At 41.7% G+C, this 26,122-nt stretch overlaps 1 protein-coding gene across 8 annotated transcripts in view; it reads right to left on the bottom strand.

Moving 5' to 3' along the window:
• The window catches only part of NCOA2 (nuclear receptor coactivator 2), a 271,388-nt gene that overhangs the window by 131,510 nt on the left and 113,756 nt on the right, over window positions 1–26,122 (bottom strand). The window contains exon 1 of one of the 8 annotated variants that reach the window (XM_090040139.1): window positions 16,910–16,941. The exons of 6 other annotated variants lie outside the window; for them this stretch is intronic. The gene's annotated coding sequence lies outside the window, so the exon portion shown is untranslated. Of the gene's footprint in view, window positions 1–16,909; window positions 16,942–26,122 lie in introns of those variants that run through there. One more of the 8 variants, XM_090040144.1, reaches the window with a different exon arrangement.

The raw sequence follows: 26,122 nt of genomic DNA on the forward strand, positions 1-26,122 counted from the left end.
GCAGGTGCGGCAGCGCCGGGGTATGGGGTTATGCCCTGCTGCTGCTTGCCCGGGTGGGGCGGGGGAGATGGATGCAGGTGTGGCTTGCTCCAGGCAGAAGAGGGCAAGCAGCAGCAGAGCATAGCCTCCGCTCCCAGCACTGCTGCCCCCGCATCCCATGGCCCCTGTGGCAGCTGGCAAGCAGCAGCAGCAGGGCACAGCCCCTGCTCCCAGTGCTGATGCAGGCACAGCAGCACTGGGAGTGGGGGCTATGCCCTGCTGCCACCTGGAGTGAGCAATGCCTGCATCATGTGCCCCCCCTGCACTGGCTGGGCAAGCAGCAGCAGGGCAGAGCCCCCGTGGCTCCCCCCACCAGGCAAAGGCAGGCACAGCTCAGGGAGCCGCAGGAGAAGCCCCCATGGCTGCTCTGACCGGCCCTATCTCTTGCCTGGCCCCAGCTTCCTGGCATTTAAAAAAAATAGCCCTGCACTCACTGGCTGAAGAAGTGGCAATTGGGGCCTATGGCAGCTTGTGGCAGAGCCCCATTGCTCAGCATGGGGCAGTGGGGGGGGGGTAGCAGGGATTGCCCCCTCCCACCGCCTGGCACCCACACAGCAGCTGCCCCATGGCATGGGTGCAGTGTGACTCGGCAGGCTGCTGTGCGCTGTCTGGGAGCTGGGGCTGCACACTGCCAGGCTCTGGTTGACACGTGGAGCTGCCCCAGCTCCCAGGCAAATCCAGCCGGTGGCTGGGGAATCCAACCAAGGGCTGGGGAATTGAAGCGATTCAATTCCCCAGCTCCTAGCTCGATTACCCAGCCCCTGGCTGGATGCGTCTGGGAGCTGGGTGGCTCCACATGTCAATCAGAGCCCTGCACCACTCAGCCATAGTGGCCCAGCTCCCTGACAGCACACAGCGCCCTGCTGAGCCACGCTGCACCCGTGCTATGCAACAGCTGCTACACAGGTGCTGGAAGGGGCAGAGCGCTGCCACGAGCACCCAGAAGCCCCATTCGCCACTGCTGCATCTGGTGAGTGTGGGCTTTTTCTTTTTCTTTTATTTTTTTTAAGTGCTGGGAGGCTGGGGCCAAGTGGGGGCTGGGCAGGGCAGCCATGGGGGCTTCTCCCACAGCTTCCCCCACCTAGGGAAAGCCAGGCACAGTGAGAGGAGCCATGGGAGAATCTATAACTGCCCGGCTGTGCCTGCTTCTCCCCAGCCATCCTGAAACACCAAATCTCTCTGAATCAGCGCCAAATCTTTTGAATCAGACAAAAAGATTCAGGACAGTGATCCCAATCTCTGAATCGAATCACTGTCCTCCAAATTGTGTGAATCCGAATCAAATAATTCCCTATTTGCACAGGCCTATTAATTATGCCTCTGGGTACAGGGAAAGGGGAGGGACTTCTCTGTTGCTACCACTGTCCCTGGCTGACCCAAGAGCAGGAGGAGCCCCAGGGCCACTCCTTTCCTGATCCAGACAGAGGTTATGGCAAGCAGCTGCGCAGGGCACCCTTCCTGTTCCTGTCCCAGGCCAACATGGGACACTTGGTGAAGTGGCCAGGAATTTGGTGTAGATAGGGGGAATATGCCCTTGCTGCCACTGTCCCCAGCTGGGCCCCCACCCAGCAGCTGCTCCCCACAGCCACCAGCAGGAATGGGGCAGAAGCAGCACTGGTGCTTCCTAAGCTCCCAAGTCAGCTGGGGATAGCAGTGGGAGATCCTTCCTTTCTGCATTTGTTCCTTGGTGTCTCCCATTAGCCTGTGGGGCTCCAGCTGAGCCTTGCACCCATTTCCCATGGTCTAACCTCACTTCCTTCCCAGACTGCGCAGGGGGTCCCAGGACAGCAGGTGAAATACAGGCAACCCCCACTTAACACTGTTTTGCTTAGCACTATTTCACTATAATGCTCATTTTAAATTGATGCCTGATTTCACTTAGCGTTCAGCGATTTTCATTATAATGCTCGCAGTCAACCATCTTGGGTCATTAAAAACAATTTTGGTTTCGCTTAACATTCGTTTTGCTTAACGCTTGGTTTTTCTGGAATCAATTAAGAGTGGGGGTTGCCTGTACACAGAGGAAGTGCGATGTGAGAATCTTTTAAGTGCAAGCATTCATTGATTTTTGCAGCTAAAGAGAAGATCTTCAACTGTCTTCTATACTTCTGGAAGTTCTCCGTGATTAGAAGAAGGACGGTTGTTACAGCAGTTGCACTGACCTTGCTGCATCTTTCGGTTGCCTAAAATGAGGTTCATACAAATAATTTCTCCTCAGCAATCAGATTTTAATTTCTCTTTCAATTCCTATGACACTCTGTCCACACAGACTTCATGGCAACTATGGACATAAGTCTGATAGTTGGTCTGATTGTTTGGGCTAGTAGTTTACAATAGTCTGGCTCTTCTTTTCAAAGATATCCAAATGGTTAGGTCCCTTCCCCTTTAGGATGGACTTGGAGCTTTGTTATTCCATGTAACTGGAAGTGACCCAGATATGGGGCAAGCATAAAAACACTAAAAACTTGAACAAGGAACTTAGTATCTCCTATCTTCTTTCTTTGACATCAGAGCTACAGTGGCCACGAACAGCTATACTCTTTTCTGAGGGACATTCTTTAGCTATCATTGCTAGTCTAACTGGTAAAAAAGCACAGAAATTGTCTAACAATTTTTACTACTTTTTCATACTTGACCTATATTGGAGTCCCTGATGTTTTATTGGTTGTTTTTCCTCAAGAGATACTTAAAAATGCTGTAGTCATGAATATGATGTCACAGACAGAACTATGTCTTTGTCAAGTGAAACCACAGTGAGATGATGATATCACTTAGAGGCCTGATGTTGCTCAGAGTTAGGATTTTTAGCAAAGAATGAATGAAGAAGTTGATCTTATAAGGATGATCCCCTGTATATATACTACAGGGGAGGGTGATCTGACTTAAGACTGAGACTAAGGTTTTTGTTCAGTCATAAAGATCAGGTACCAGAAACAGAAAAAAAAAAGAGGCAGAAATGTAACCTACCTCCCTAAAAACGACATCATGATTATATTATAAGATCTCCTAAAAGCTAACCATCTCCCCAGTTTTGTAAATTAGATAAAAATGTATGCAAGAGTGAAGGACACCACTTGCAGTTCCCTTTCTCAGTCACCACAGGCCCTCCTGGCTAGCCTTGTTCCCTGGAAGGAGGCATGACAATACTTCAGGCACAGTCAACAGACTATATGGGCCAAAGGATTCCAGTTCCAGTCAGCAAACACTCAAAGAGGAGACAGGTGCATCTGGAAATGGTTTCCACCTTTCATAAATTCCAGCATGACTCAGAGCATCACATAAAATGAGTTAAGCTGAAGATTCATCGTCTCCATAGACTACTGAAGCATGCTGCTATACCTGATTGGCTAATGTAACCAATATCAACTGCAAGCATATTCACAACTAAAGAGACTTGTGTAATCAGTAGCATATTTCCTCCCTGTAAGAGAATCTTGCAAAGGAGTCTAAAGTGCTAAGAGTAATGCAAGAAAGAAGAACCTCATCTAATGTATCCCTTAGCTGTATTAAGAACTAAGGAGAGAATACAAGGGGTTATCAATTCAAAACTTCTGGTACTTGGGAGAGAGCTGGAAAAATGTCAATAGCATGCAACACAACTACTGCCTCAATGTAAAAAGGAATAAGTAAAGTTAGGGGAATTCATCCCTCTCATATTTTAGGAAGAAAGCCCAAGAATAGGAATTGGATAAATGATACCTTCAGAGAAATACTTGTGTCCAAACAAACCAGACTACAGAATGATTAGAGAGGGTATCCTGAATAGTAATAAATATCATGGACAGAAGTGGAAACTCAGAATGACCCACACGAAAAGCAAGAACGAATATGAAGAGGGGATCACCCCATGTAAGAATTTGAGTTTTCTTTAAACTCAAATTATTTCTGAAAGACTAAAGTATGGTTCCACAAGCACAAACACACAGCCAGATTCTGCTTTCAGTCCCACGAGTGTAATTCCAGAGAAATTCCCTTGAATTATTTGCCATCAGTACTACTCAAGGTACCATTAACATTATAACTTTCCACCAATAACATCAACAGTTTATCTTTCTCTATTCAAAAGAAAAGAACTTATCAAAAAAATACTATATTTAAACTTGCAGAGAGAGGGAGAAAGGGATTAATCAGATCTGAACAGCTAGTTTTTATTTTACTTCACTTACAAACCACTAAATTTGTTTCTCAGCAGCGTTACCAACGAGCTCTTGGAATGAGTTATTTATGTAAGTGTTGTTTTGTTTTTTAATCACCATAAATCTTTTCTGGAAACCTACAGTCTTACCAGGATGTTTATTTACCATCCCCCAATGTTAAATTTCTTTCTTTTAGCCTCTCTCTCTCAAACAGCATTGAAACGAACCACTGAGTTCAGAAAACAAAGTTCATACTTGCAAACTCTAAATTTGTCTAGCACACACAAGATACCAAGTCAAAGTCACTGAGAACAGAATTATAAAACAAACTCTAGATCAAATCTTGAAGTCCAATTCAGATAGAACTATAGACTCAATTACAGGAGATTAACATTAAGAGTGGAAGCAACATTAAAGCACTTCCCACTTGAGTCCATCTTCCTCCTTGCTCAGGTATTAGGGCATTTCTAACATAGGAGAACTGTAAGTAAAAGTTTCTACAAAATAAATGGACAGTTCAATTTGTTCAGAAGCGATGGCTAAAATGTCATCTCCAATAGTTTTCCTCTAAGTTTGAGTCCTATAACAGAGATTTCTTCTATTCGCATTATAAAGTCAACGCAGAATTTATTAAGAAAACTGTAGAATGTTTTAAATTACATAGTGTGAACTAACCATATCCTTCAAGGCAATATATCCTAATCTTTGCATTGTATTCCTTTTAAGTTATAACCCCTGTATAGTTCTTATAAACCTTTGGAACTAAGCTATGAGAATCGGAACAAAGACATTCAAGTTCATACTGTTTAGAAAACAGCAGGAAAAGGGCAAACTGAACTGGGAAGTAGTGGAAGGAAACTTTAGCTGCATTAATCCTAGAAGAGAGTTCCCAGTGGAATATATTTCACCTTTAAAGAGTTTGATGCATTATTAACTCAATTAAATAGTTTGGCATTTATTCCATTTACCCCACAAAAGAAACCAGGAACAACTAAATAAGTGGCATAGAAATGACACCATTTAATTAAACTAACCATCCCACTGGGTGTCACTGTGGAACACAGTAGTGGAGCAGCACTTGTATAGGGTTTTTCAGAAACACAGCATTACAAAAAAATTAAGTCCAGGCTTAATGCCAACAGAGGACCCCAGATAGGTATTTTGCCCTGCAACAGCCCATCAGTGCTTAAAACTGAAGGGGATTGTTTCTCCCAAAACTCTTTCAACCATATTGTCGTGAAAATTCTTTTAAACTGACGGCTCATTTCTCTGATTGTTAAATGTATATCAAAAATACCCAGAAAATTACATGAGTAAACTCTTGGGTAGTATATGTTAGTAATTATAGCCATTGTGAGTAATCTAGTTTCTACCAGATGTTGGGAGGTTGTGAAAGGACAGAGCTGGAAAGAGGTTTCAATTCATTCTTTCTTGTTATCAGTAACAAAACAATAGCTTCTGCTTTCATTGTGACAGCACATCCTCCTTCACATCCTCTACCACCACTTCTGTAAGTTAGAATGCAGAGACTTTTTAACCTAATTGTGAAGAGATAGTAATTGTGACAGTTTAGAAAGACATTAATCTTCCAAGGGAGGAGAAAAAAAAAAAAAGCACAAAAAACTAAAAACAAAAACACAAGAGAAAAAATAAATCTCACAAGGGAGGCAAGCAGAGAGCAGAAGAAGCCCAGCACAAATAAGTTACACAAGTTCTTAGAGATTCTTCTAACCCCTCTCATTCTCCTCAAATGCTGTCAAGGAACACTGCAAATAGCTTAGAGCAGTGATTCTCAATCAGGGTCTCATGAGAGCCTGGGAGGGGTGCCACAGTGCAGCCCCTGCAGGAGGTGGCAATGCAGCCCTTGAAGGAGTGCCTTCCCCCATGACCCGACAGCACTCCCCTGGCCCCATCTACCAGGCTCCAGGAGCATGCAAGGACCAAGGAATGAACTGTGCCGAAAAGCACAGCCCCTGCACTGACTGCTCCTGTGCTCCACGCACCACACTGCTATGGGTAGGCAGACACAGGGTTGTGTTTTTTTTCAGTCTGGCTCCTTCCCCTGGCTCTCCTATGCTCCTGGAGCTCGTGGAAGGGGTCGCAGGGAACAATGTCATTCAAGTGGTATTCAAGTCCCTGGAGGAGCACCAGCAGCAGTAAGGGCCATACTTACCCCCTCAGGTATAGACTGCCACCTGAGCACTGTGTACCACCCTATACTATGCTCTCAGGGGTGCCCTCTGCCCCCCCGAGGGATCTTTTTAAGGGTGTCATGGAGTGCGAGAAGGCAAGTACTGTAAAAAATACAATAGTCTTTAAATGGTGTGCTACTAAATTCCCAAAAAACATGGAGGGGTGCCTTGAGTCTTAAAAGGTTGAGAACCACTGTCTCAGAGCTTCCAGTTCTGAACCCCAACCACACTGAATCCAGTTAACCATCCAGAGTTATTGTAAAAGAAGATAATGTTAATTTTCTCTCTTATCAGAGCAGGCCATCTTCCAAACATGACTTTTTAAACTGCCAGATTTATTATAAGCTTAACAAATGCAGTTAAAGAATAAATGAGGACTTTACCTTAAAAATCACTACTTCAACCTAAATAGATGTGAACAAAGAGCAGAGCACTATATTAGAGAGAGACCAGGTACAATCCTCTTTATACACCAATAATTAAATTAATATTTAATTGCTAAATGTAGCAGTTATTTATTAAGACTTATTCAGTACTTAATAATATACAGCCATTTCCTGATCAAAGAAGCTTACCATTTAAATGCCAGTTCTATTTAAAGTTTTTTAACAGCACAGTTTAACCTACACTTAGTCCCATGTGCCAAAGATAACTACGTTAATAACTCAAACATGTACATCAATTATCATTCTATTTTTTTGTAGAATTCTCAGAGTGGAAGGTCATGTTCTTTCAAGTGCACGATTATCTCTTTGCTTGTACAAACCAGATTACAAGCCAGAAGTCATAAACTGCTGCTTGCCCATCCCTCAAACTTTTTGGCTAGGGACAGTTTAAGTAATCAGAAACTGGTTTACACCTGTAACAGAGCACAAGTTCTGTGCACAAAAACCAGTTTCAAAATGGCTGAAACTGGTTAAAGATAACCTGGTCGAATATAGTACCAGGCTTAACAGATTTGGGCCAAACCAGTTTATGAAACTTGTCCCAGGCCCCTTCAAGTTAAACCACAGTCCCCCAGCATGCTTTCTAGCCCTGAGCTGGGCTGGGCTATGCTGTCTGCTCCAGCAGAAAAGGGTTGAGGGGGTGAAGTGGGGGGGGAAGATGGGAACTGCCCTTTTAGGCAAACCTGAGCTGGGATCTGGGGCCAGGGAGAGGGAATTAAATTTCCCTTCCCACAAGTACAGAGCTGCCTTGCACTACTAAAAACTTACTGCTGGCTGTGACTACAGACTATAAATCCCAGAAGCACCTGGAAGCACGAAGAAGTAATGAGCAAGCCTGCAGAGTCCTGCTACTGAAAATCTGGACTGAAAACCCCAGAGACCCTGGCAGCAGCAGGAAGAAGAGAACATACATGCCAGCTATGTGCTCTAAAGCCCCCGGGCTTCTGGTCTGAGCCACTGCAGGTAGGCGACTGAATTCCCTGAATTAAAAGTTAATGTCTGTCTAGTTGTTTCTCAGCTTAATCTCTGCAGTTTAGACTAACCTGCAAAGACTGAATCAATTCAGCCTTGAGCTTTTTGACTGTCTGTACCTAGCCTTTAGGAGTGCAAATACTCTTTTTCTTTAGATCCTTATTGGAACTTGCATGAAAATACGATTTAATACTGGCTTACATTACACACTTCATCTCCTGGAAAATGGGGCATTTTAAGCACACCAGCTACTGATTTTCCCAGGTCTCATAAAAATCAGTCAAAGCCTAAATTAGAACCCAAGTTTCCAACTCCTAGATCACATGCTCCAGCCAAAAGAACCATACATTGAGCTACATTCTTGGACAACAGAGGCTGCACTGCACGTCTCATTCCCAGCATGCACCTTTAAGAAAAGAACATGTTCGAAGAGAGACAAGATGGAATTACGCTGTATAGCCAGGGACAGACGTTCAAAAAGCCTAAGCCTAAATTAATTCAATCTTTGCAGTCTAACCTGGCTAGGGTGAATCAGTTTGTAACCAGACAGACATCCCAGAAATGCAGGCACACGCCTGTAATGGCTCAGGCTAGAAGCGGGACCGGGCTACAGCAGCGCTCCTTTCCCTTCTACTGTACTAAGATGAGTGGGGATGTGGCCACATCCTAGCAGGCCACACTGATTAGGGAGGAGTTTAAACCCCGACCTTGCCTGCACAATTCCAGGCTTTTCCTTGCTTGCTGCTCAAGGGGCAGGAGTGTTGTCAGTCCCAGCCCCCACCTAGCACCCTGAGGCAAAGGGGTGTGTGTAGTACATACATCTGTTGAGGATACTGAGATTTTCAATCTCCCTCCCACAGCTTCTTCATATGGCTTGCAGCAAACCTGACAAGCCAAGGAGCCAGCAGGGAACTGATAACACAGCGTTTAGCAGCCCATCAAGAAAACAAAAGCCTCTCTCATTAGTTCAAACTCTTTTTAAACAGCTTTTTCCAAGAAAGGAATGGAGTGACCTTACCAGCCGACCTGCTGAGCTCCAAAAAGCACTAAGCAGACACTATCCTGTTTGCCTTTGTTCCGTCCCAGTGAAATTGAAGGCACACACTCTCAGCATCAGCTAGCATACCACATGCTGGCTACGGTCCATGGGGCTTGGGTTTGTGCTGCGGGAGATGGAAGGGGTGGGGCATCCCTGCTTGAGTAGCAAGTGGCGAGGGTGGGTGGTACAGGGGGAAGTCAGACAGACCCTAGGAGCTCTGGCTAGGGAGCAGAGGAGTGGGGCCAGCCTTGTTCTCTGGAGCAGACAGCCAAGCCCAGGGCTGCAAAGCATCTGGGATGCTGGGGGACTCTGGTTTAACTTAAACCAGGAAGGAGTCTGGGACAGACATTGCATAAACCTGTTTGGCCCAAATGGCCTGATACTACATCCAACCAGTTTTATCTTCAACCAGGTTCAGCCATTTTGAAACTAGTTTATGTGCACTGAAATTATGTTCTGTTACAGGTTTAAGCTAGTTGCTGATCACTTACACCAGTTTGTGTGTAACGTCTTTCCCCAGCTTCTTCGGCAGCTTCTAGCCCTTGCAGATTTCAAGGAGTTCCTTTGCAAGTTGGCTCTCTGTTATTCTGCCCTTGAAAGTACATATGCAAGAAAAGCACAGGCAAGAATTTGATAACTAGTAACATGGAATTCATATGCAAACAAACAAAGCCAGTATGCAAGAAAAATGCCTGCAAATTGCATATGAAAATTAAGCTAAAGTATTTATTGCACAAGAGCCTTAAAATTCAAACTCTCTACTGCCATATTACTGAAAGAGTGTCAGAGGAAATGAAAGGTATGGGAGAAAATACAGGTTGAAGGTCCTTTCCAACCCTGTGATTATAATTTACGAAGCACACTCCTCCGTTATCCACACCCTCCTATAAATAAACCACACACCCTGCAACCAGCTCATTACATTCATCTATTACCACAGAATACATATGGAGTTAGGACACACCCTAAACCAAACAATTTATTGCTGCCAAAACAAGCAAGATGTCTAATACAAAAGTTGGCTGTGTTACACTGCATACCAGGAATACAAATTAATCAACAATATGGTCTATTGTTTTCCAGAAAATTATAGTGTTTTTCCTATGGCTGTAAAGCTCAAAACCTTCACACTTTACAATTATCTATAAACGATCGCTTTTTTTGGTACTAGTCTCTTGTAACAGTTATGCAACAATATTTTCTCAACCTGCTTTTTAGACACTTATGTTGAAAAATGATGAGTGACCCAGTTAATTCTGTACTTAACTGTTTCTGTCTGGAAATAACTTCCATTTTTTCATCTAGACAATGCAATTTCATTTGAGGGAGAGGAGATGATTAGTTTCTGCCTAATGGGTCTGTTTCTGCATAAAAATAAGCTTTACTGTAACTATTATGAAATTCAACTTATACATGAACTGTGTGCACTAGGACTTAAGAGTAGAATGTAACTTATTAGTGAAGGTAATGGAGCCTATATATGCAATAAGGGCACTCATCTTTCTCTGATAAACTCTCAGAAAGCTGACTCCAGTGCCTACCTCATATTTTTGTTCAGTCTATGAAAAGCTATAACAGATTATAAACAAATGTTTAAGCTAAGGGTTCATTCCTTCTCAGTATGCTTTTCTCTTGCATTTACTTTTATATAATGGCTTTAAAGTGGTGTATTAGACAGTAACAAGAAGACATATTCCATTTTGAGACTGAAAGCCAATAATGCTCATGAATTTTTTAGTTGAGACACACTTCAAGATGCCACAGGAAGACTGTGTAATAAACACATTAGGCTGCAAATGGACAGCAGTAGCTTTTTAACACATGCTGTAGCAATCAAATAAATAGCTAACATTCATGTTCAGTTACAGATTGATATTTAACAGTACTTGCTTTTGCATCTACGTGCATTGTGAAAAGTAAATAATTTCCTTCTAGTTATTCAAAACTTCATCTCTAGCAAACCCTAGTATCACAGTACTGTTTTAAACTATGATTACAAGCACAAAAAAAAAAAAAGTGTGTAGTCTGACATCAACAGTATAAGATGGCTTCTACTTTCTGTATTCCCATAGGCTAAGTCTCTTAATATAGCAGTCACTGAGCTGCTTACATATGAGACTACGTCAGCCAGCTCTAATATGCCCAGGAATAGCAAGACTAGGCTTTAATAAGACAACAGAGAACAAAATATCACAGGAAGAAAGTTGCATTCTTTGCATAATACACAGGACTTAGGTCCTAGTTTTCACTATCAAGATTCAGAAACTGTTTTGTTTTTTTGACCAAAACATTAGATTCTCTACAACATTATTTCTTATTTAATACAGAGAACTATCGCTCAGTATTGTACCTGATTCTGCATCAGAACTTAAGATCAGAATTTTACTATCTTTTATTATCCTGAGAACCATATCAGATTCTCATTATTCAAATGAAAAACATGGCAATTTAATTCCAGAGGAATGTCTGCTGAAAAGCCAGGGGCAAAAACAGATTTGTATGTGTACAAAACACTTTAATCCACCCGCGTTTGTGGCAGTTGTAAGCCTATTTAAAAAACAAATGTACAAATAAACAAACCCTTCTAGATCACAGCACACATGGTGAATATCAAACTACAGCTACAGAAACAGTATTAAGAATACAAATATTTTCACTGCATACAACCCCCTCCCCCAATTTCTAAAACAGATGTTTTATGAAGTTAGGATTTCACAAATGTTAACATTAATAATTAGAATAATTCAGCAATGCAATACTGAAGAGCTATTAACATTGAGAATATTCTTTTTGTGAACTATATGGCACAATCTGTGCAATGCAGCATTCAAAAGGTAATACTGCTGTATATAAAAATAACCATTAACTTGAAATGCAGTCAAATTCAAGCATATTTAAATGTTCTAACTGCCACTGAATTTTAAGGTTAACTTTTTCAGTTTTCCATCCACATTTGCTGATTTTAATTTTTTTTGTCTTTTCTGTTGATATTTCCAAACACTCAAACACCTGGGGAAGAGACTGGATTGCTTATATAGGTGAACAAAGAAGAATGATTATACTCTAGCTGCCACTGCAGATGCACAAAGCAAAAGTCCAGAATAGAAAAGTAATTCCCCCCTCCTTTTCTTTAATTTCTAGCAATTTCAGCAGTTGCTTGTAACCTTAGCTAGTAATTTCAGTTTCATTTTTAAAGATTAATACTTCATTGCTTGCAGGACTAGAAAGTGTAGCTGGACACTGCACAAGGCAAAGTAGGGAAATTCACTTTATATGACTGTTCTGTTGGTATGTCAACACTAACTCAAACTGAATATCAAGTAAATGTAGTTAGCAAACGTATGTGTACATGCTAGTCTGGAGGCAAAAAGCTGATTTCAGAAGAAAACCAAGATTGATGCCACTCTATGCAAGTAGAATACAGACGTGTTAAGTAGAGAAAAATTAACTCACACCCTCAAGGACAATAAATGCTACAAAGTTTATGAACTGGAATAGCAACTACAGCCCTGTCATGCATGTTATATGGCAGCATTTTCCAACTGGAAGCTTGTGGGCTGCACGTGGCCCATGAGATGTTACATTGCAGTCCTGCGGCATCCCCCACCCCAACCACCACTACCTCCATCCCTCCAGCTGCAACAGCAGTTGGAGTATTTGGGCTCTGCCTCCCTCCTCTGGCTTTCGCTGCCTGTCTCCACCCCTGGAAACAGGGACAATGACATATACCATGGCCCATGAAGTTGAGGGTGACCCTGGGGCTGCACAGGCTCATGATGTAGCAGTGGAAAAAGGGGGGGGAGGGGGTGCACATCCCTTTGCATCTGTAAGGATGGCAGTTGTTAGCAATTCTTTTAGGCTCCAATTCAAGAAAGCACTTAAGCATCCGCACAAATCTACTCTTACTCAGGAGTGATACTCAGGCACATAATTGAATGCCAAAGCCTCCAATATGATTTCAATAAGATGGAAGCAGAAACCCAATGTTAGGCATGTAAGTGCCCTTCCCAAATAAGCACAAACTTCAGCATGTGCTTTAAGTGCTGTCCTGAATCAAGGGCCAAGTGAGTCATCATCACCAATGTCACCCTGGTACACAGGAGAAGAAAATGTGACTGTTTTTGACATAATAAAACAATCTTTCTTTGACTCTTTTTGAAAGCAGGACAATTAACTAAAATAGTCAAGTTGATATGTGACTACAGTCATTATGTTTTGAGAAGATATTAAAAAACCCCACAAAAAGATACTTATAAAATGGCCAAAATTATCTAAAGCACTGGATAAGCACATTGTTACTGAAGGCTTAAAACAAAATGAATACCATAAATCATGTAAAAAATCCACACAATTTCTTTTAAGCATTTTATGAAGGTACAAAACACCCCCAACTAAAACAAACAAACAAACAAAAAGAATGCCAAATTGCATTAGACCCTGGTAAGAAATGTTACTTAAAAAAAATCTGTCCATTAGCTGATAAAGTTTATCTAAATATGAAAGTATCCAATAGTCATACTGATTTCAAAGATGCCTGTCAAAGTGTACAGTATCAATTTTCATGCTCTTCCATGAGAGTAGGCTCTGGTTTAGTTGACACCACATTAGCCACACTGGAAAGTTCAGCTGTCATTTCTGAAGTGTTTAAAAGCAAGATCTAAATCATTTGAATGTTTATTTTGTTAATTCATAAGAAATTAAACCTATGAATACTAGCCACCTAGTTATAAGGACACAAATGCAACACCCTAAATAGTCTTTGCTATACTATTCCTATCAACAGAAGTGACTTCAAGGGATATTCCCAAGCTGAAAGGAAGACACGCAAGGTAAAAAAACCTGATCTTTATTCTCATTACCTCCACCAGGGTTAGGATTTCAAGTCTCTCCAAAGCAGGCACTATATTTTGCAAGCAAAGAAATCACTCCATGGGGTCATGTCACATCTTTGTTTGCATCCCATAGTTCAATCAAAATGTTATTTTGTAATTGTTATAGTTAAAGCTGACTGCATATTGTACATATGAGACCCATCTTCTTCCATCACATGATAGGAACCTGAAACTAACATAGTAAATGGCTTTGTTTTCCATGCTGAAAAATTTTAGAAGAGTTACATATGTAAAAAAGGCTCTGAATGCATAATATTTGTCACTACTTGTGATTAAAGTCTTTGAGGAGTTTCAGGAAAGACGAAAAATAGGTTATGTTACAGTTCGCACAAAAAGCTTTTACTACACTCTGGGTTTAAACACTTGCTTGATCAGAACAATCTGTGGACCAACTGTTATTTGAAATGATAAATTCAATGAACAGCAGTCTTTTTATCACATACTTTGTCTTTGATACAGGGTGGGGATACAAGACAGAAAAGAAAATGAAATTGTGAAGACAAAGTTCCAGTAACACACATGGTTTAAATCCCTTAGTATAAATAATATTTGAAAAATCAAAACTTCCTTCTGCCAGGTTCCTTTACTTCTTCCTCCTTGGACTTCTCTGTGTATAATCCAGGCTGTTAATAAATTTATCCACAAGGTCAACCACAGACTCACTTCACTCAAAGGTGAAAGCACTGCTGGAAAAAGGGATGCACTCCATAAAATCCTTCCTCTTTTCAGAAGCTCAGACTTATTTCCATATAATAGGTAGGTGCCGTTCATTGAAGCCAGTCCCTGGCATAGCCAAAGGTCCGGGAATGAGGACAAGTTAATAAAAAGCCTGTACAGTAAGACGACTAGCAGGATTTCTTGGCAGAAACAGTTAGCAACTTTATCAATTTACATATTATTTTTTCGTATGTCTTCAATCAGAAAAACAACAAGCCTTATGGAGACATTTCTGATCCTTCAGTTTGGCTCAGCCATCACAAATTCCAGTTTATTGTAGTTTTATAGCAGATTCTTACCAATTGTCTCTCAGTTTTAATGAACTTGCCTCAGACAACCAATGTTGCTTTCATCTGTTCCCTCTTTTCTCAATTTTTCTCCCAAGAAAAACAGTGCTGCAATTAACAGTATCTTTAGCTTGACATGATCAGACCCGATTGTAACATTTGCTATTAATTACTGTGGTTGAGATCTGGATTGCAGCAAGATTTTCAAATTAGTCATCTACCTTGCTTAGGCACTACAAAAATTATTTTTCAGATCATAAACATTTTGGGGTATTCTCCTCCTCCTCCCTTCCTACAAACATGAGGTTTATTTTGAAGACACGGTAGGATAGGAAATGGAAGGAAAGTAACATCTACTGAACATTTCCAAGTTCAAGCTTTTCTGATTACACTAGAAGTTGGATGTTTGATACATACCATCAAAAGTCCAGTGAACAATAGATGAAATAAAATAACAAAAACTGGCAAAGCAAACTGAACCCTACCAGCATTGACAGTCACCAGAAATTATACTGCCTATACAGGAAGTTAATTTTATTTGAATTATTTTAGTTTCTTAACATACCCAGCAGGACATCAGAGAATTAAAATTAAACTAACTTATACTAACACAAGCAATAAATATGTTTCAGTTTATAGAACTGAGGTGCTAAAACTTCAGTTACCACAGCAGTGCCTCTCTATATCTTGTTAGATTTCCTGTGATGAAATAAAGAAACACTATACAACAAAGATAAAGGAAGTTTCATTGTTTTTGTGGCTTTTATATTTGCTGCTGTGAACGTGACAGGCTTGCAAGTCTTAAATCGGTATATATCACTAAATGCCACAGGCTTACTTCACAAAATGTAGGTATACTGCAGTTACAATAATCAGGCTAAAACAAAAAGAGAACAAGCAAATAAATACTGGTCACTTGGTTCCATGTGTTTGTGTCCTGTCAGCATGAAATGAAATATCTTCAAACACACACTCCATTAATTTTTAAAAAATATTTTCCTTCCCTTTCTATCACTAAGCTGCATGAGTTTAAAAAAGTCCTAAATAAAATAAACTAAAGCATTTCCTGTATTTAATGAATTATTAAAAAGAATCTAAGCATTACAGTCAGCACTGCTATTACCCTATGTATCTATGATGATAAGCTTCTAGCAAACTGCCAAGTTGCACTGTAATGGCCCATTACATCTATCTTTGTAATCCTGCCCTTAATTTAAAAGGAAGGAAATACTGCAGAAGTTAAACTTGGTTTTCCTGTGTGAGTACTGAAAATTTTACTATCTTTTTGTAGTACAGGGTAAAACAATTATTTGTTAAACACCGAAAATGTGCTTGGTGCTGTACAAAGACATGGAAACAGACTATCCCTGATGTCAGAGTTTCCAAAACAACTACCAGTGTCTTACCTCCATCAGCTAGAGGTTTTGTACTAGCTAACTTTTTTTGGAAAGGAAGGGTGGTACGGTCATCTTTTATCATTTTTAGGTTTTTAAATGCTGCACGTTCTAAGGTTATGAGAAAGGTAAATACTGTCAACACTCTTTAACACCAATCAGCACATTTAACATGAGAAAAATACAAAATCTAAAGATTAACAGCACACAGGGCAGTATAACTATCAAGGAAACTAGTAAGATTAGAGTATAGAGAAAGTTATACAACTATAACACAAAATTAATTTATATTACAGCACATTTCACTTGTATTGGGCTGTGGTTAGAAAAAGAGCTTCATTATTAAAATTTTTCAAATCGGCTCCATCCTTTTTCTTTGGTATGCACACAGGAATTATCAGGTAGTTTCAAATACTGAAATAATTACTGAAAAGCAAAAATAAAATATACTCTTGAGCTTCACCTTCTTGAGGGTGGGATACGCAGGTATATTTAGATATCTTTCTGGATGCAATAAAAATGCTTACGTGGAATACTTCCTAAATGCTGTGTATTTATTTACTGAGCCACATAACCCTGTGCAACTATCTTAAAAAACCACAAGTATACCTGTAGTTATTAAGAAAAGGAAACAAACCATACAAATTGCCTGAATTTCTGTTTTGCTGATAAGGAACACTGCTTCTCAGTTGTCAGACCCTCCTCCCTTCAAAGCCAACACATACGTGAATACAAAGCATGCACACGCACACGCGCATGCACACGCACATGCACACGCACACGCAAGAACATTACCAAATATGAAGTCACAGCACTTCAGAAAAGCACCTTGAAATTTTCCACAGCCTCTGCAATTCAAGACAGATCTCACTAGTTTTCCTGCGTCTTCAGATTGGGATGTAAATAAAATGCATCATGCTTGCTCTTTTTTTTTTTCAAAAGAAAAAGAAAAAAAGACAATTAGCAGTGAATTTATTCCTTAGAAGAACAGCTCTCCATTAACTCAGACCAACATTATGTCTTGATGTAAACCAAAGCACATGCTGAGTGAGGATGTGCGCACACAGCAGCTTATCATCTCTGTCATCTGCTTCTAATGACAGCTGACAAACTAGCCACACTAATCCTTTTCTAGCTGCTGATCAGAAAGATCCCCCTTTGACAATCCAGCATGGTGGAGCACTCGAAAATTCCTTCTGCTTCTGTTCTATTGCTGCTCTAAAAAGCAGTTTCCTTTTCATTGAGATAATAGCCTTTTCTGCAGTCACATGACTCAGAAGCTACATTAGCAGAGCTTTATGATAATAGACTGAATAAGCCCCCTCCCTCCATTCTCCTGCTTTTAAGGGCATGTCTCAAACAACACTTGAAATAATTTGTGACAGAAAAGATGCAAAATTAAGTTGTCTTCTATCATATTTGATAAGAAACTACACATAAATCATACTTCCTGTACTAAAAACAATTAATGAACACATTTTGATACAGCGTCGTCTTTCTCCACTGAGGAACACATATTGGTCATAAGGACTTTCCAAGAAATAAACTGAATATTGAGCATGATGTTTAGCAGCTAAGATTTAAGCTAGCTGCTTCAGCTTTTTCATCTTTACTTTAAATTTGACTGCAGTAAATATTTTTCTCTCAGCAACATTATATGGATTAACTTCTTACAATATAAAATGCACCTACAAACATACAAAAAATACAAGGAGCTAACATTTTGGAGTTCATCACCCAGCCTTGATGCATCGATCATTCAAGACTCTTTTTTAAATTTTTTTTTATTTTACTTTTAGCTCCTGTAGGAGCAGCATTTAAAAAAAAAAACAAAACACAAAAAACGATTTTGATTTTTTTCTAAAAGGACACGTGTAGTTAGCAGAGTATCAGTTTTTTAGCCCCCTGACTTTCTGAAACAGTGGATTCAATTTTTAGCAAGTTCAGCATATCATCCCTCAGAACCCAGACAGGTTACAAGGGTGGACGGACGAGAATAGGATGGGTTTCAACACAGACAAGTACAAGGTGATGCACCTGGGGAGGAACAACCGGCACCATACCTACAGGTTGGGGAACTCCCGTTTTGTCAGCATGGAGGCGGACAAGGATCTTGGGGTCATCATTGACTCCAAGATGAACATGGGCCGGCAGTGTGGAGAGGCAGTTAGGAAGGCCAACCGCACCTTGTCATGCATCCACAGATGCATCTCGAGCAGGTCCAAAGCGGTGATCCTCCCCCTCTATGTGGTCCTGGTCAGGCCGCAGCCAGAGTACTGCATCCAGTTCTGGGAACCACACTTCAAGAGGGATGTCGACAGCATGGAGAGGGTCCAGAGGAGGGCCACTCGCATGATCAGGGGGCAGCAGGGCAGGCCCTACGAGGAGAGGCTACGGGACCTGAACCTGTTCAGCCTCCAGAAGAGAAGGCTGAGGGGGGATCTAGTGGCCTGTTATAAAACTAGTCAGGGGGGGATCAGCAGGCACTGGGGGAGTCACTGTTCCCCCGTCCACTGCCAGGAGTGACCAGGAATAACAGTCACAAGCTGGCAGAGGGTAGGTTTAGGTTAGATATCAGGAGGCGCTACTTCACAGTCAGGGCGGCTAGGGTCTGGAACCAGCTTCCAAGCGAAGTGGTGCAGGCTCCTACCCTGGGGGTGTTTAAGAGGAGGTTAGATGCTCATCTTGCTGGGGTCTTTTGACCCCAGTATTCTTTCTTGCCATGGCAGGGGGTCGGACTAGATGATCTGCTCAGGTCCCTTCCAACCCTAGAAACTATAAGTTTTCCCATTTATAAAATGTAGTGGTCTGTAGGCAGTTTGTTCAGTGTTTTGGAAAATCTTTGGTATTAAATGCAGTTGGTATAGCATACAGTTGGGCTATTTTTGTTCCCAATTCTTTAAATGTTGGGGGACTACAGAGAAGGGGATTTTTCTGTTCCTGAAGACTGCATTAATGTCACATTATCGTAGAATCTAGATTATCTTCGTTAGGCCCACAGATAATATATAGGGAAAAGAGATCCTATACACCTCCTCAACCCCAGGGTACGTGGAAGGAGAGTTGTGCAAAGAGAGAAAATACAAACACTGAAGAACTGAAGGATATACTGGGCAGCATGATATACAATGTTTCTCTCCAGCCCTCCAGACCTTGCCAAAGCTCTATTATCTTGGTGTTTGCATCTCCCCTCCCCGAGGCAAGCTGCATCTAGGGAATAGTCCCTGTTAGCAGGACACCACCGCAGCTGCGTTGCCAGAGAAATCCACTGAAGGCAAAAATCCAGCGCTGAGGCACAGATCTGGTTAAGAGGAAACAACCTCCCACAAAATAGCCCAAATATGAAGCGAGCCAGGCTGCAAGTGGATCTGGCACTTTTACAGCATGGTAAATGCCCCTTCCAGCTTTCCCACTACTGGATACTACGGAAAATATTTATGAGAGAGATTTTAATATGGGACGGCACAATGTGACCCACTTAGGGTGACAAATCTAAGATCCTAAATTGAGAAGTAGAGAGACCCCCTTCCCAACCTCCAAGCTTAACGAAATTCAGTGCAATTCTGTCATTTCCTCTTTAATGTATCCTATTATATCTATACACTATACGTGGTATGAAAAATAATGAACTCTTGAGACAGTTATAACCCTTAACACAAAAACAAGAGAGGGACTGCTTATCAATTTTATCTAAGAAAATTAGTTATGTAACACAATTTTTCCATATTTATTCCTTATCTGGAAGAAGGGGTAGCAAGCAAACCAATTACATTTGCAAATGATACCAATGTGGGAGAAACAGTGAATAGTTTAAAAGACATTTCCAATATTCAAAAAAGAGAGATTAAAAAGACAGGCACTAGAAATAAATTGAGCTTTCACAAGGACAAATGCAAAATAGCACACTAGGGAAGTAAAAATTTAAGGAACAAGCATAAAATGGGAGCACACTGGTTACACAGTAATACTTTACTGCAGAGACTGACAAATGAAAAATTCAGAAACACAACTCGGTGGTGTAGTAAAGACAAATGTAATACTGAGATGCACAACATAAAGGGTGGAATTATATGTAAACAAACAGGAGAGTGTAGGTAAGAACAGCCATAGTGGTTAAAGGTCTACAAAGGATTCAAAGGACTGAAAACATACAGACTTTATACACTGCTGAGGGAAATAACAGAAGAAGGACTATGAAAAAGTGAGGGAGACTGTAACACTGCAGATCAAAGAATGAACTTGAATAAAGAGTAAAAGGAATTAGTTAAAAATAAGATAAATCCTGGTAAAAAAATAAGACCTAAATGCACTGCTCTGAATTGAAACAAGATTTCTAATTTTACAGCAGGAAAAATGATCTTTGGTTTGATCAAGCAAGCAAACAGACATACCCAAAGGAAGTGGTGGAATCATTGTCACATTAAATCCTTAAATCAAGACTGAAGAACCGGTTAGATATAGCTCTGTGGAAATTTTACTATTACTCAAGGACCACTAAGTGACCTTTAAACTTAGACAATTCTGGGACCATATACTTTCACACCACGATAAAGTCTGGTAACTCAGGCTGTGTACAGGCATGTATTTATACTGGAAGGACCTGAACTGTATGCATGCTTCTCCAGCCCCATACCTAGAGCATGCTCTCCAGCCAGGGGGCACTAGAAGGCTGCTCCTTGGCCACCCCTGCCCTTAGGGGAGCCCAGGACTTAACAGCCTGCTCCAGGCAGGCTGTCAAGTGGCAGTTGGTAGCCAATGAAAAGCGGCAGATGATACAGACAGCCCAACAGGACTCCCAGCTGATTGGCAGGGTGGGAGGTGGGGCGGGGGAATTCTCCAACAGTGGAAACCTAAAGGAGTAGCCCCTACTCCCGGCACTTCTCTGGGCTGACCCAGAGGAATGTGGGGGAGGGCAGAAGAGGAAAACTCAGCCATTGCACAAAGCTCGGAAGCAAAGGGTAGTTATCAACAGGTTTGTGTCAGAATGGCAGGAGGTTTCTAGTGGAGTCCTACAGAGATCTGTCTTGTGCCTAGTGCTATTCAATGCGTTTATTAACTGCTGGCACAGAAAACTTCTGGAGCAAGTTTATAGATGGCATGCAAGTAGAAAGGTTTCAGAACATGTTGGAGGATGTGAGCACAATTCAGAAGGATCTTGGCAGATTGGAAAGCTGGGCTACAGCTAAAAAGATGAAGTTCAACATTGACAAGTGCAAAGTGCTACACCTCAGGAGGAATAATCAAAAATAGAAAATGGGGGACACTTGGCTGGATAAGCCCTAAGGATAAGTACCTGGGAGTCTTTATAGACCGCAGACTCTTTACAAGGCTGCAGTATAATGAAGCCACACAAAGGCCAATGTGGTTTTGGGGTTCATCAACAGAAGTATTACGTGCAAGACCTGGAAGATGACAGTGCCTGTGCTCGGCACTGGTTAGGCCTCATCTGGAGTACTGTGTGTAGTTTTGGGCTCTGTATTTTAAAAAAAGGACGTGGAAAAGTTAGACAGGGTCCAGCAGTGGGCAACAAATGATCAAGTGCTTGGAAGGCAAGTCATACAAGGAGAGGCTGAAGGCGCTATGCATGTTTAACTTGTGGAAAAGGTGCTTAAGAGAGGACATGATGGCAGTTTTGAAATACCTGAAGAGATGCTATAAAGAAGAAGGAAAGCATCTTCTCTCTTGCTGCACAGAGAAGGATGTGGACCAACTCCCTGAAGTTGAGTGTGTCAATTTAGATTGGATACTATGCAATAAACTTCACTGTGAGAATAGTGAGGCAGTGGAATAAACTGCCTGGGGAAGCTGCGGATTCTCCATCACTGGAGGTGTTCAAGAAGAGGTTGGATAGCCACTGGTCAGGAATGACCTAAGCATAGATATGCTTATTTTCTACCATGGGTAGACTGTGGGAGGCCTAGATGCAAAGAGTCCAGCACTGGAGTGGGGGGTAGAGGTGGCAAGCAGCTGGAAGCTACCGGCTGTGGTGGTGTGGAGTCACCAACACTAGGTGCCCTGCAGGAGGGACCATAGCCACTCTGCCTGGCTCTATGGGGCCCCCCCAAAGCACAGGACCCAGAGCAGTCACCCCAATTTGCCCCCCCCCACCCCTCCCAGGACAGCCCTGGTTGTTGTGATCCCTGCCTTACTGTATGGAGCTGAGAAGTGGATAACATACAGGAGACACCCCAAGTCATTGGACAAGTACCATCAATGCTGCCTGCAGAAGATCCTTTGAATCTGGTGAGAAGACAGATGCACCAACATTAGCATCCTTTTGCAAGCAAACACCAGGAGCACAGAGGCAATGATCATCTGACATCAACTTTGCTGGGCCAGCCACATCACCCGGATGTCTGACTTAACTCCTGAAGCAAGTTTTATTTTCCCAGCTCAGTCAAGGAGTATGCTCATGAGGAGGGTAGAGAAAGTACTTACATCCTCAAGGCCAGCTTGAAAAAATCATCACTGGCATCAACTCATGGTAGACTACTGCCCAGGCCCAGGACTGCCCCAAATGGAGGAAGAATTGGTTCCAAAGGTCTCAATACTTTGAAACCTTAAGATGACAAGAGAAGACTGAAATATTGGGAGTGGCAAAACAGTGCATTTTGGACTGAATCAAGAATCTGGAGCCACCCACCCCTCATGGAAACACATGCCCGAGCTGCAGCAGAGTCTGTTGATCCTAGATCAGTCTAATCAGCCATCTTTGAACCCACAGATAAGACAATCATCCTCGACTGCAAGGGACTGCCAAAGATTTACTTACTTGCTGTTCTCTGTAGTGCCGGACAACCTAACTGAAAAGAAAAATATTTATTCTAGGGAAGAATATAGGGAGATAGAAACTAAATCAAAAGAAAGATTTTCTCCTATTTTCACTGTACACAGTAAGGAATTAAATGGACACAGTAGGAGTGTCGTCACCCTACCATTACAATCTCTGGGTGGTACTATGTATCCATTAATAGCCTTAGCACACAAATACAACTTGTACTTTTCCTGTGTGGGCATACACAGGATACAAACTAAGGCTGGGGCCAGCAGCATGAGTTTAAATGGTATAAAAAACATTTAGGAGAGAAAGGTCTGAAAAGTGGAGCCCTATACCAAACAGTACAGAACGGGGTAGGCAGTTATTTGGGCCCTGTGAGCCACAGTGAGTTTTACTGAACTGTCACGGGCTGGGCCAGCACTTGCCCCAGTCCCCTGTGCAACAGCTCACCAAAAGTCCCTATGTGGGATGGGGCTGCGGGCAGGCAGGGACCAGTGTTCAGGAGTGGGATGGATGGGCAAGGCTGGGATCACACAGCAGGTCACAAGGCAGTGACAGCATGGGGCTGGGGCACAGCAGTGATCCGCTGCCTCAGCCCTGGCCCTGGCCCCAGCCCCAACTTATCACTGACCCAATATCCCAGACCCAGCCCTGGCCCCAGATGCAGATCCCAGCCTGCTCAGCCACACGCCCTGCCTGTTCAGCTCCCAGCTGGTCTCCATGAAGCAGTGGATCATGGAGCAATGACAGCACAGGGCCATTTGAGAATGGTGAGTTTGCTAACTATCCAGATATTGCTATCTAATTAATAATACAAATGCGGGGGTAATTCAGGTCGAAAGGGGGAAGCACTTAGATCTCAAAAATATTAATATGATAATGCAGGGGTGGGCAAATTGAAGCCCGCCACGCCAGTCTATCCAGCCTGCAGGGCCCCTAAAAAATTTAGAAAATTACTATTCATCTGCCCCTGACTGCCTGTCATGCAGCCCTCGATGGCTTGCCAAAACTCAGTAAGCAGCCCTCTGCCCAAAATAATTGCCTGCCCCTGCGTTAATGGGTCAGGAAGTCTTGATGAAATATCAACTAAAATATGAGCTTGCCTTTACATAGATGAGAAAGATAAGGAAAAATTAAATGCAAATAAAAAGAGCCAAGAAAATTCACAGTTATGACTCTCACTCTGACCTAACATCTGACACCAGAAGATGCAGAACAACCACAAATTCCAACTGTGATTAGTCCAAGATTCCCCCTGGAATCATGAGCACTCAGTACTTCTCAGGATTAATCTCTGCCCTGACAACACATATACCTATGGTAACAACACACTATGTCCTCTGGAACACCTGAGCATAACCGGATTATATAAGAACAAGCATAGAAACTCAACTCTGAACACCCTTCTTGTTACTGTTACCTTTATGTAAATTGAGAGATGTTTGTGTTTCATTAACAAAACCAACTGCACTCAGTCACCTTTTCATGGTGTTACACCTGCAAGTTTCTACTATATCTAAATAATAGGTACTTGAAGAGCATTAATCAGTGTAGTATCTGAGTGTCATATATAACAATTACGATCTGTAGGGACATGCCCAGAAGAGGCTCTGCTCTTTGTTTCTCCAAAGTTCAGTAGTTCTTGTTTACTAAAATTTTGGGGTGTGGTGTGTTTTTTTCCCTCCCTTGTGATGTAATTCTTTATCTTTAGCTATGTCAAGAGGCTTTTGAAAAAAAGGAAAATCTTTTGGTTTGCTCTGAAAATGCGCTGGGTCTCTGCATCTTTTAAAGAAACTACTACAGGCAGCAGTGTTACAACCTAGAACATTCAGTCACTGGCTCAGGAACCTCATCAGCAGTAAAAGGTCATGAACTGAAAAGTAGCCTCCAATGTAGCTTAGCTCCAGTCCCACTAATGGCTTAACAAAACCAGGCCTTTGCATCAACACTGAAAGCACACTAGTGCGCTGTATAAAGAAGTGAATACAGAGAAGTAGGTAGGAATTATTAATGACTGAAATAGACATTATTTTAAATCATTACCAAAATAGTGCATCTAGTTCTGATGTTCGCAATGTAAAAATAATACTGACAAATTGTAAAAGGTTCAGAAGACAGCTAAAGAAGTCATCCAAGGTCTGGAATACCTGCCATAGTGCGACAGACTAGAACAACTCAACTTGTGTGGTAGACTAGAACAATTCAAAAGAGAAAGTAAGGAAAATTATTTAATCACAGTCCTCAAATATTTACTATGATACCAAAAAGGTCTTTAGGACATAAGATCCTATGGTTGGAAGCTGACACAATTTTTAAACAATAAGTCAGACTAGAAAAAGGTGCAAAAGTTTGCTGCTGGGGCAATTAAGCATTGGAAAAAAATAGTCTGAGGCTAAGGTGGGTTCTCCATCATTTGAGTCTTTACATGAAGACTGGAGATCTTTCTACACAGTAGGCCCAATCAGAAGTTCAGAAAAATTCATATTGAGATTATGTTGTGAAATTCTGTAGCTCATATTATTCAGGAAATCAGACATACTAGCCCTTTCTAGGTCTTATAAACTATGAGGGCACAGAGCATCACTATTATATTGTCAGTTGGTCTGAAACAGGGGAAGCTGCTATGCTTAAGAGAAGTAAGAGTTTCTATGCTGCCTCTACTATGGGATACGGGGAATTGCTCTAACCCACTATGGGGGATGAAAGATCATTGTGGCTAGGTCCTCATGTCAGAAGAAAAAAGTTCAATTTTCTAGTTGTTACCTGGATTCTTAAATCTTGCCTAGGTTCAGTTTAAGCCAGTTGTCTTTCTTCCATATGCTAATCTATTCTAGACATTTCAGTGCCTTTAGAAGAGTAGCTCTGAAACTGGGAAAAAGGCACTGTGGAGATGGATAAGTAAAGCAGCCAATGCTGTCTTACGACTTCTCCAAGAACTGCGGTAAACTTCATATGCGAGAAGCAGCTGCCCATTACAAACTTTGAGAAGAAAAAATAAAACTGACTAAACGCTTCACCATCCACTCTGGATAAGCAGGTGAAAATAACACTACATCACTGTCAGTGGTAAGGGCTGCAGAGATGATGAGTACTGTAAGCACTGAAGCTTGACCTCTGTCCTTAGCCACAAGGAAGTCAACCCATCCATGTTATTTAAGTCAGGTCATGTCACATCCTGGGCTAAAGCCAGATTATAAATTATCCAAAATGTCAGAGAAAGGAAAGGTTAG

This window comes from Crocodylus siamensis, chromosome 3 (genome assembly GCF_052110815.1).
Source record: "Crocodylus siamensis isolate JL-2025a chromosome 3, ASM5211081v1, whole genome shotgun sequence".
In the NCBI taxonomy this organism is placed as follows: Eukaryota; Metazoa; Chordata; order Crocodylia; family Crocodylidae; genus Crocodylus; species Crocodylus siamensis.